The sequence below is a fragment of the Nelumbo lutea genome, chromosome 5, assembly GCF_056320005.1.
Source record: "Nelumbo lutea isolate HS-2025 chromosome 5, American lotus-T2T, whole genome shotgun sequence".
Taxonomy (NCBI): domain Eukaryota; kingdom Viridiplantae; phylum Streptophyta; class Magnoliopsida; order Proteales; family Nelumbonaceae; genus Nelumbo; species Nelumbo lutea.
In genome coordinates, this window is record NC_142688.1 from 74956960 (window position 1) to 74967528 (window position 10569).

The 10569-nt window shown below is 39.5% G+C and overlaps 1 non-coding gene across 1 annotated transcript; it reads right to left on the reverse strand.

The window, feature by feature from the left end:
* Positions 1–788: 788 nt before the first annotated feature.
* On the reverse strand, positions 789–895 carry LOC148852944 (small nucleolar RNA R71). Its single transcript, XR_016100162.1, has one exon. It is a non-coding gene; the product is annotated as a small nucleolar RNA R71 (small nucleolar RNA).
* Positions 896–10569: the final 9674 nt, after the last annotated feature.

The window sequence follows — 10569 nt, forward strand, 5'->3', positions numbered from 1 at the left end:
AGCTCAGATCTGAATTATTATTTGTTAATTTCTCTAGACTAACAATACTAAAGACTTGTAGATCTGAACTCAACTAAATTGGGTCTGAATTCAGATGTTGCAATCGATGGATGTAGATAAAGGAACCTTGAATAAGATGATTGGTTTAAATATGCTTTTAGTATAATCGGATTCATTTATTCATGATAGGATGTAGGTTTTTGTATTCCAATAATTCACTTTACATTTTCAGTGTGATAGGATTAGTTATTTATTTTCTTTTGTGAATATTGGCATTTTTATTGCTTTGACTTTAATAGTTTATGACAAGCAGACCTGAACTGGAAGAGATCCTTTACGACCCGGAGATTGAACGGACTCTCCGTGTCCATTTGAGAGCTGCTAGGCAAGTCAGACAAGAAGCACAAGAAATGGCTGAACAAAGAACTATGATGGATTATGCCAAGCCCACCCTCACCGGGACTGTCTCCAGCATTATCAGGCCAACTATTGCTGCCAATAACTTTGAAATTAAACCGGCCATAATCCAAATGATACAAAACACGGTTCAGTTTTGTGGTATGGCCCATGAGGATCCGAATGCCCATATTGCTAACTTCTTGGAAATCTGTGACACCTTCAAACACAATGGGGTAAGTGATGATGCCATCCGGCTGAGGTTATTCCCATTTTCTTTGAAGGATAAAGCCAAAGCTTGGTTGAACTCATTACCGGCAGGATCTATAGCCACATGGGATGAAATGGCCAGCCGTTTTCTCTCTAAATATTTTCCCCCTTCTAAAACTGCTAAAATGAGGAATGACATCACTACTTTTTTCCAGCAAGAGGGGGAATCTTTATATGAGTCATGGGAACGTTACAAGGAGCTGTTAAGGAGAGTTCCTCACCATGGCCTCCCCATTTGGCTGCAAGTGCAGACTTTCTATAATGGTCTTACTGACTCAAATAAGACCATATTAGATGCTGCAGCCGGAGGATCCATAAATAATAAAACTCCTGAGGTTGCCCATGCACTTATTGAGGAAATGGCAGCCAACAACTATCAATGGCATTCGGAAAGAACTCAAACTAGGAAGCAGCAAGGCTTGCATAATGTTGACACTTATACAGCACTAGCTGCACAAATAGGAGCACTCGGTAAGAAAATAGATGAAATGCAGATAGCTGCCATGCATGTGCAGCCTCTTAATTGTGAATTGTGTGGGGGAGGCCACATCAGTACAGACTGCCAAGTTGGCAATCAGTTCAGACCATCTACTGAACAAGTTGACTATGTCAGCAATTCGTCAAGACAGCAGGGTTATCAGAGTCACCATACTTTTCATCCAGGATGGAGGGGACATTCAAACCAGTCCTGGCCAAATCAGCATATTTCCAAGCCGTTCCACCAGACTTATCATCAGCCTGAACCAAAATCCAATTTGGAGGAACTGATGACAAAATTTATAGCAGGTGCAGAAACTAGGTTCCAGAACCAGGAAGCCTCAATCAAAAACCTGGAAAACCAAGTGGGGCAATTGGCACAATTAATCTCTTCCAGACTGTCGGGAACTCTTCCAAGCAACACTGAAGTGAATCCACGAGAGCAGGTGCAAGCCATTACCTTAAGAAGTGGAAAAGAGTTGCCTGAGGTAGAAAAGAAGAATTGGGCTAAACCCAAGGCAGAAACAAGCCTTGGGACCAGACAACAGAAGACGGAACAATCAGAAGCACAACAAGGGATGCACCAACAACCACAAGTTCCATTCCCTAACAGGCTGAAGCAACAAAAATTGGAGAAGGAATTTGGTAAGTTTCTTGAAATATTTAAAAGTTTACATATTAATATTCCTTTTGCTGATGCTTTAGCCCAGATGCCACATTATGCAAGGTTTTTGAAGGAATTATTGGCAAACAAAAGGAAACTGGGAGATGTGGCTACAGTTGCATTAAATGAGGAATGTTCTGCTATCCTTCTGAACAAGCTGCCTCAGAAACTCAAAAGATCCAGGGAGTTTCACTATTCCTTGTACCATTGGCAGTTTAAAAATTGAAAAAGCTTTTTGTGACCTGGGAGCTAGCATCAATTTAATGCCATATTCTATCTTCAAGAAATTGGGGTTGAATGAACCCCAACCCACTAGAGTGGCATTACAATTGGCTGATAGATCCATTAGACATCCTAGGGGGATCATAGAAGATGTGTTAGTTAAAGTTGACAAATTCATTTTTCCAGTTGGTTTCATTGTGTTAGACATGCAAGAAGTTGTGGAGGTTCCACTTATCCTAGGGAGACCTTTCCTGGCTACCGGGAAAGCAATGATTGATGTCCAACAAGGACAACTCAGCCTTAGGATACAAGATGAGGAGATAATTTTTAAAATGTCTAATGCTATGAAACATGCACCCTCTAGTGATGATTCTTGTTTTATGATTGATGCCATTGAATTGACAATTGATGAATGCTTCTAGGTAAGTAGAATAACTGATCCTCTTGAACTCTGCCTCCAGCAGGGAGAACTTGAAGAAGGAGAAAATGAAAAAATAAACCTCATGATAGCATACCTGAACGATAAGCCTCAATTCAAGGGAAAGGGGTTTCTTAAATTAGAGAACTTAGGCAAATTGTTTAGACCATCAGGTAAGCCATCACCCCAAGAACCCCCCACCCTTGAACTGAAGCAATTACCATCCCATTTAGAGTATACTTTCCTTGAGGAACCATCAGATCTCCCCGTGATAATTTCCGCAGCGTTGAATCCCTTACAAGGAGAAAAATTATTAAGAGTGCTGCGGGAACACAAAAATGCTATAGCTTGGAAGGTAGAAGATATCAAAGGCATTAATCCATCAATCTGCACTCACAGAATTTTGATGGAAGAGGACAGCAAGCCTTCCGTTCAGCCCCAAAGGTGCCTGAACCCCAACATGAAAGAAGTGGTAAAGGCTGAAATAATTAAGTTGTTAGATGCTGGGATCATTTATCCTATTTCTGATAGTTCTTGGGTAAGCCCTGTGCAAGTTGTGCCAAAAAAAGGGGGTACGACTGTTGTTCCAAATGAGAAAAATGAACTCATCCCTACTAGAACCGTTATCGGATGGTGTGTGTGTATTGACTATAGAAAATTAAATGAAGCCACCCGGAAGGACCATTTCCCTCTCCCATTTATGGATCAAATGTTGGAGAGGCTAGCCGGGCATGAATATTATTGTTTCGTGGATGGATATTCAGGATATAACCAGATACCAATTGCACCAGAAGATCAAGAAAAGACCACTTTTACTTGCCCATATGGAACCTTTGCATACGGAAGGATGCCCTTTAGGTTATGCAATGCCCCAGCAACCTTTCAGCGGTGTATGATGTCTATATTTTCTGATATGGTTGAAAAATTTATTGAGATCTTCATGGATGATTTTTCAGTTTTTGGCTCTTCGTTTGATGCATGTTTGAATAATCTGGAACAGGTGCTTACTAGATGTAAAGAAACACATCTTGTGTTGAATTGGGAGAAATGTCATTTTATGGTGCAAGAAGGCATAGTGCTTGGACACAAGATCTCTCAAAGAGGTATAGAAGTCGACAAGGCCAAGGTGGAGGCAATTGAAAAATTGCCAACCCCAACATCTGTTCGTTTTTTGAGAAGTTTCTTAGGACATGTCGGATTCTATAGAAGGTTTATTAAAGATTTCTCAAAAATTTCCAAGCCATTATCTACCTTGCTTCAGAAAGAAGTGCCTTTTGAATTCTCAACTGAATGCCTTCATGCTTTTAACATCTTGAAAGACAAATTGATCCTTGCACCTATCATGGTAGCACCAGATTGGACCCTCCCATTTGAATTAATGTGTGATGCAAGTGATTTTGCTATAGGAGCTGTTTTAGGACAAAGAATGAACAAACATTTTCAGCCAATTTACTATGCTAGCAGAACCTTGACTGGACCCCAACTCAATTACACCACCACAGAAAAGGAGCTGCTAGCAGTAATATTTGCACTTGATAAGTTTCGTTCATATCTGATATTATCCAAGGTTGTTGTCCACACAGATCACTCGGCATTAAGGCACTTGCTTACCAAGCAAAACTCAAAACCAAGACTGATCAGGTGGATCCTTTTATTGCAAGAGTTTGACATTGAGATTAGAGACCTGAAGGGTGCTGCAAACCTGGCTGCTGACCATCTCTCCCGGTTGGACACGGTAAGCTCAAAAGAGGAGATAACCAACAACATTCGAGAAGAATTTCCGGATGAGCAGTTGTACTCAATACAGAAATACTCATATCCTTGGTATGCTGATTTTGCTAATTATCTAGCTGCACAAGTCCTTCCTCCTAACCTTTCATATCAACAGAAAAAGAAATTCCTTTCTGATGTAAAATACTATCTGTGGGAGGAACCCTTTTTGTATAAATTGTGTGCAAATCAGATCATAAGGAGATGTGTCCCCGAGGAGGAGATGGAGTCGGTACTCCAATTTTTCCATGATAAAGAAGCAAGAGGTCATTTTGGAGCTAGTCGCACTGCAGCCAAGGTTTTGCAATCAGGTTTTTATTGGCCCACACTTTTCAAAGATGCCCATCGGTATGTGTCCACATGTGACAAATGCCAAAGATCGGGAAACATTTCCCGACGGAATGAAATGCCCCTTTCCAATATTTTAATCTGTGAAATCTTTGATGTTTGGGGTATAGATTTCATGGGACCTTTCCCAAATTCTTTTGGGAATAAGTACATCCTCGTTGCAGTTGACTATGTATCCAAATGGGTAGAAGCCATGGTTTTACCCACAAATGACTCAAGAAGGGTGGTACACTTCCTAAAGAAGCTATTCTCCCGATTTGGCACTCCGCGATCTATAATTAGTGATAGGGGAACTCACTTCTGCAATAGCCAATTTGAGAGGTTAATGCAGAAATATGGAATTACACATAAATTAGCTACCCCTTATCACCCTCAAACCAGTGGCCAAGTGGAGTTGGCTAACAGGGAACTCAAAAGAATTCTGGAAAAGACCATAGCATCCGCCAGAAAAGATTGGTCCATCAAATTAGATGATGCATTATGGGCATACAGAACTGCATTTAAGACACCCATTGGCATGTCCCCCTACAGATTGGTCTTTGGTAAAGCATGCCATTACCAGTTGAATTGGAACACAAGGCCTATTGGGCTCTTAAATTCTTAAATTTTGACATTCAGGCCATAGGGGCTAAAAGGCGGTTGCAATTGAATGAATTGGATGAATTCAGACTTACCACCTATGAGAATGCCAAAGTTTATAAAGAAAGAATAAAAAACTGGCATGATAAGAACTCGCTGAGATGGGATTTTTATGTAGGCCAACAGGTATTGTTATATAATTCCCGTCTCCGCTTGTTTCCAGGTAAGCTGAGATCCAGGTGGTCTGGACCCTTTACCATTTCACAGGTTTTTCCCCATGGGGTTATAGAACTCACCCACCCGGTTCAGGGCACGTTTAAAGTAAATGGTCAGCGCCTGAAACCATATTTAATGGGCGGTACTGTACCCCCTCCATCAATTGTTTATCTTGATAACCAATAATCTCTTATGCTTGCTCATGAACAAGTTAAGGAATCTTTTTTGTCATTTATCTTTTTAGAATATTAGTTAGTAAAATAAAGATCTTTTTCTCAAAATTCCAATTCTTTAAGGACTCAGTTCATCATTTTCTTTTCTTCAGTTTGCTCTAGCAAGTGTGATCCCCTAACACTACGAACATTGAGGACAATGTTCATCTCAAGTGTGGGGGAGTGAGCCCGAGGCTAGGGTATGGGGGCTGAAACCATGCACCCCAACACACATATGCAGGCAATGACATAACCAAAAAAAAGACTGGAACCCCTCAAGTTCATTACTATTTATTTGATGATTTTTTTTAAGAAGGAATTCAATGAGTTGAGGGAGACTGATGTACTTGTTAAGTTTTTATTCTTGTGAATGACCCAATTTGATATATGCAGGAGAAAAGGGGAGCTGAATATGCCTTTCAGCATGACTAGCCCTAACTTCCTTCATGTGTATGGAAGCCCTTGATTTCATTGTTAATGGTCAAGAAAGCTAGTGCACATCTGAAGTGTTGATTCTTGAGGTTCAATAATTGCAAAGAAGGACAAAAGCCCAAATTGACTCCACTATTTTGAGCTGAATAGTAAAACTAGCAGCTCAGAACATGAGTCCTATTTACCTACCTCAAGTAAGTGACCAATGTGCGATGGAGCATAAGATGCACTCACACAAAAAAAAAAAAAAAAAAGAAAAGTAAAAGAGAGAGAAAAGTGTGTGAGATGGAGCATAAAATGCACTCACACCGAAAAAAAAAAAAAAAGAAAGAAAAGGGTGAGATGGAGCATAAGATGCACTCACCCTTAGAAATAAGTAATTGTGGTGACAACCGAGGTTCAAAGGGGCACTCTAAAGTTGAACTCTCATTGAGATTTAATTACAGATGTGAAACTTAGTGAAATTTGATTATTAACCTTGACAATTAAGGAGCTGATTTATATATGAATTAGGAGTGAAGGCTAGACTATGATGAAATTCATATTCTCCTTTCCTTGGATCTGATACATATCTTAAATGGTAATTTACAAGAATAAGAGTTGAGCACTTACAAAAGTTCCCCGACTACTCAATGCATTTCTATCTTAAAAAGTTCACCAAGTAAATGGTCAGAACAGAAGGGGGGAATGTTAAGTTTATGGCTGATGTCTTTGCTTGAGGACAAGCAAAAGCTTAAGTGTGGGGGTATTTGATGAACCTACAATTTATCTATATTTTATGAGGTTTTTGCATGGATTTTTATGCCGGTTTTATTAAATTTTGCCTTAATATAGCTTGATTGCAAAAAAGATTTCAGGGGGAGCCAAATCAATAAAAAGAAGGCAAAAGCAAGAAAAGAAAGCCCAAAATTTATCAAATTCAGCCCGGCCCAGCCATGAGAGCAAGGGAGTTTTCATTCGGCCCAAGAAGTGCAAGCTAACTCTTTGGAAAAGCCAAGGGAAGAAGCCTAGCAAGAAGGAAAATTCGGCCCAGCCCATTTTTAGCCCAAATAACAGACTAGAGTGTAGCCCACATGAGCTCAAAAGCAAGCTAAGTTGTAGCCCAAATAGCAGCCCAAAGGGAGCTAGGGGCGGCAACTCCTAGAAGTTTCTTGAAGAGAAGGAGGGAGCACTCTAGAAGGTTCATGAGGGGTGTAATACACCCCATTCTAGAGGCTTCAAGAAGGGGCAAGAGCCCCCTTGAAAAACTATATAAGGAGGCCTCTAGGAGGGGAGAGGGTGTTCAATTGCTTGAGAGGAAGGCTCTCCCACTCTTAGAGGTTCGGCCACCTTGAGAGAAGAGAAGAGAAGAAGGCTAGGCGCAAGGAAGAAGAAGAAGAAGGGCTGAAGGAAGTTCAAGACAAGCAAGCTAGAAGAAGAAGGTGAGTTCGAATTGAGGGTTTGTGATTCAAAGACCTTTTGTAATAAATCATTTGTAGTTTCATTCTCTTTTGAGTTGAATTCAGTTTCTTTGTTATTTTTTCTTTCTTCTTTCTCCTTGTTTCCATTCTTCCTTGATGTATTTCAGCTTGTAAAATTTCAGTTCAGCAATCTAATTCTTTTTGATTCATTCAAATGGTCATGAATTATACTTGAAGTTTCTTGAATAAGTGTGTTATTGTAGAGTAATTCGGCCAACTAACCTTCAAAACTCAGATCTGAATTCTCAGATCTGAGATTGCAAGATCTGAATTGCTTGAAAGAGAATTCAGATCTGCAATTTTCAGATTGGGCGAATTAATCTACAGCTTGGAATTCCTAGAGTGCTTGAGAGAGACTCTAGGAATTCAGATCTACTATTCAAGAACTGAATTGAGTGCAAGGTTAGAGATAACTTGCACAATTCAGTTGGTGATCAGTTCAGATTTGAATTGATGCCTTAGAAGTGTTTGAAGAAATGCATGCATGGGGATTAGATTCTTGCTAGAGATAGAAGAACCGTCACTCATGCATAGGATGAACATGCGTTTGAGAGAAGCTCTTCATGACCTTGGGGTTTCACCAAACCAAGGCTCAATCATGATTTATTCGAATGATCCAAATTGGTAGATTGCTGAATTCTGAGATTGACATTTACTGCTTACTCTTCTAACCTGAATTGAAGGCAATTGGGCCAATGATTTAGATAGATTTTAATTTAGGATTTTTTAACTTTCATTAAAGTTTTGATTTATGATGAACTTACAATTTATCTATAATTTTTGAGGACTTTAGCATGGATTTTTATGCCGGTTTTATTAATTTTTGCCTTAATATAGCTTAATGCTAAGAATAAGTTCAGGGATAATCAATCCAAGAAAAGGAAGGAAAAAGGCAAGAAAATAAGGTTCAAAAAGAGCAAGTGAATTGAGTGCAAGGTTAGAGATAACTTGCACAATTCAGTTGGTGATCAATTCAGATTTGAATTGATGCCTTAGAAGTGTTTGAAGAAATGCATGCATGGGGATTAGATTCTTGCTAGAGATAGAAGAACCGTCACTCATGCATAGGATGAACATGCGCTTGAGAGAGGCTGTTCATGACCTTGGGGTTTCACCAAACCAAGGCTCAATCATGATTCATTCGAATGATCCAAATTGATAGATTGCTGAATTCTGAGATTGACAATTACTACTTACTCTTCTAACCTGATTTGAAGGCAATTGGGCCAATGATTTAGATAGATTTTAATTTAGGATTTCTTAGCTTTCATTAGAGTTTTGATTTATTTGTTGATCAGATAAGAAATGTTCAATTTAGTATTGGTAATTGTTTCCTAAATCCTCGTGGGAACGATACTTCACTCACTACTTTATTACTTGAACGGCTAGTGCACTTGCTAGTGTCACAATGAGCCACACATCAATTTATTTGTTGATCAGATAAGAAGTGCTCAATTTAGTATTGGTAATTGTTTCCTAAATCCTCGTGGGAACGATACTTCACTCACTACTTTATTACTTGAACGGCTAGTGCACTTGCTAGTGTCACAATGAGCCACACATCAGAAAGCTCATTGGATGAGTGGATATGATTTCTTTACAAAAGGTACTGGGTTATGTAGCTGAAACAGTTGGCTCCATGCACTGTATGTGGTTTCCCTCATTTTAGAGACATAGTTCACAGTCTCCGTCACTGAGATAGGAGGGAAATGTCAGAGATGAATAGATGGAAATGGAGTATAGATTAAAAGCCATATCTATGTAGAAAATATGAATCAATTCAAGATGTGGACTAATAATCTACCTTACCTTTTATAATAAATGGCAAACAGACAATTCTCCAAGCTATTGGATGATAACAAACTTAAGGGCCCAAATTATGCTGACTGGTACCATAACCTTATGCTGGTATTAACGTTCGAAAACTTGGACAAGGTTGCTAAGAACTTTGCTCCAGATCATCCGGGTGATAGGGCTTCCTGGTGCTACATTATAGCCTCCTTCGATAATCTGATACAGAGACAATTCAATCAATTCGAAGTGTCCAAGGATATCCTGGATAGTCTGAGGATAATGTTTGAAGAGAAGAGTCATTCTACTTGTCAGAAGGTCTAGAAACTGTTCATGACTGCAAAAATGACCGAGAGCCAGATGGTTCATGACCATTGTCTCAAGATGATGGGTTACATTACTAAACTAGAGGCACTCAGGTCAGGGCTAGATCATGTCACCCAGGTTGATGCCATCATAAATTCTTTGCCTCCCTCCTCCAATCAATTTATCATGAATTAAAACATGAATAAGCTAAATGTTAGCCTTCAGGAACTCAACAATATGTTGCAGAGGGCTGAAGAACTGATCAAGAAGGATAAACCGATAGCCATGCTTGTTGAAAGTGGCAATTCGGGTAAGAAGAATAGGAGGTCAAAGAAAAAGCCTCAGAAGAAGACTAGCAAACCGAAAAAGCAAAAGAAGGACAAAGCATCGGATGCCTGTCACTTTTGCAAACAGACCAACCACTGGAAGAGGAAATGTCCTCAATATCTGGAGACTAAGATGAATGGTTGGTAAAGGATCATCCTACATGCCTGTGGCATTACCGGCTGTGGCATTCCCTAAGAAGAAAACTCATGATATGATTAATCCTAAATGCTTGTGGCATTACCGGCTTGGCCACATCAACATAGATCATATCACAAGGTTTGTAAATGATGTTCCTTTGTATTTTCTAACTGTAGAAGATCTTCCAACCTGTGAACGTTGCCTTCAGGGTAAGATGATGAAGCGACCATTTAAGGAAAATCCTGAAAGATCTATAGGCACACTTGACCGGATAGAGACTGATGTATGTGGTTCCATGAATGTTAAGACACATAACCAGCACATTTATTTCATAACCTTTACCATTGACTATTCTCAGTATGGTTATGTGTACCTAATGAGACATAAGTCTGAATCATTTGAAAAGTTCAAAGAGTTCAGACAATAAGTCGAGAAGTAGTTAGGGAGAGAAATTAAGACCCTTCAATCATATCGAAGTAGCAAGTCTCTCTCTGACGAATTCAAGGACTACTTAAAAGAAAATGGGATTGTGTCACACTGGCT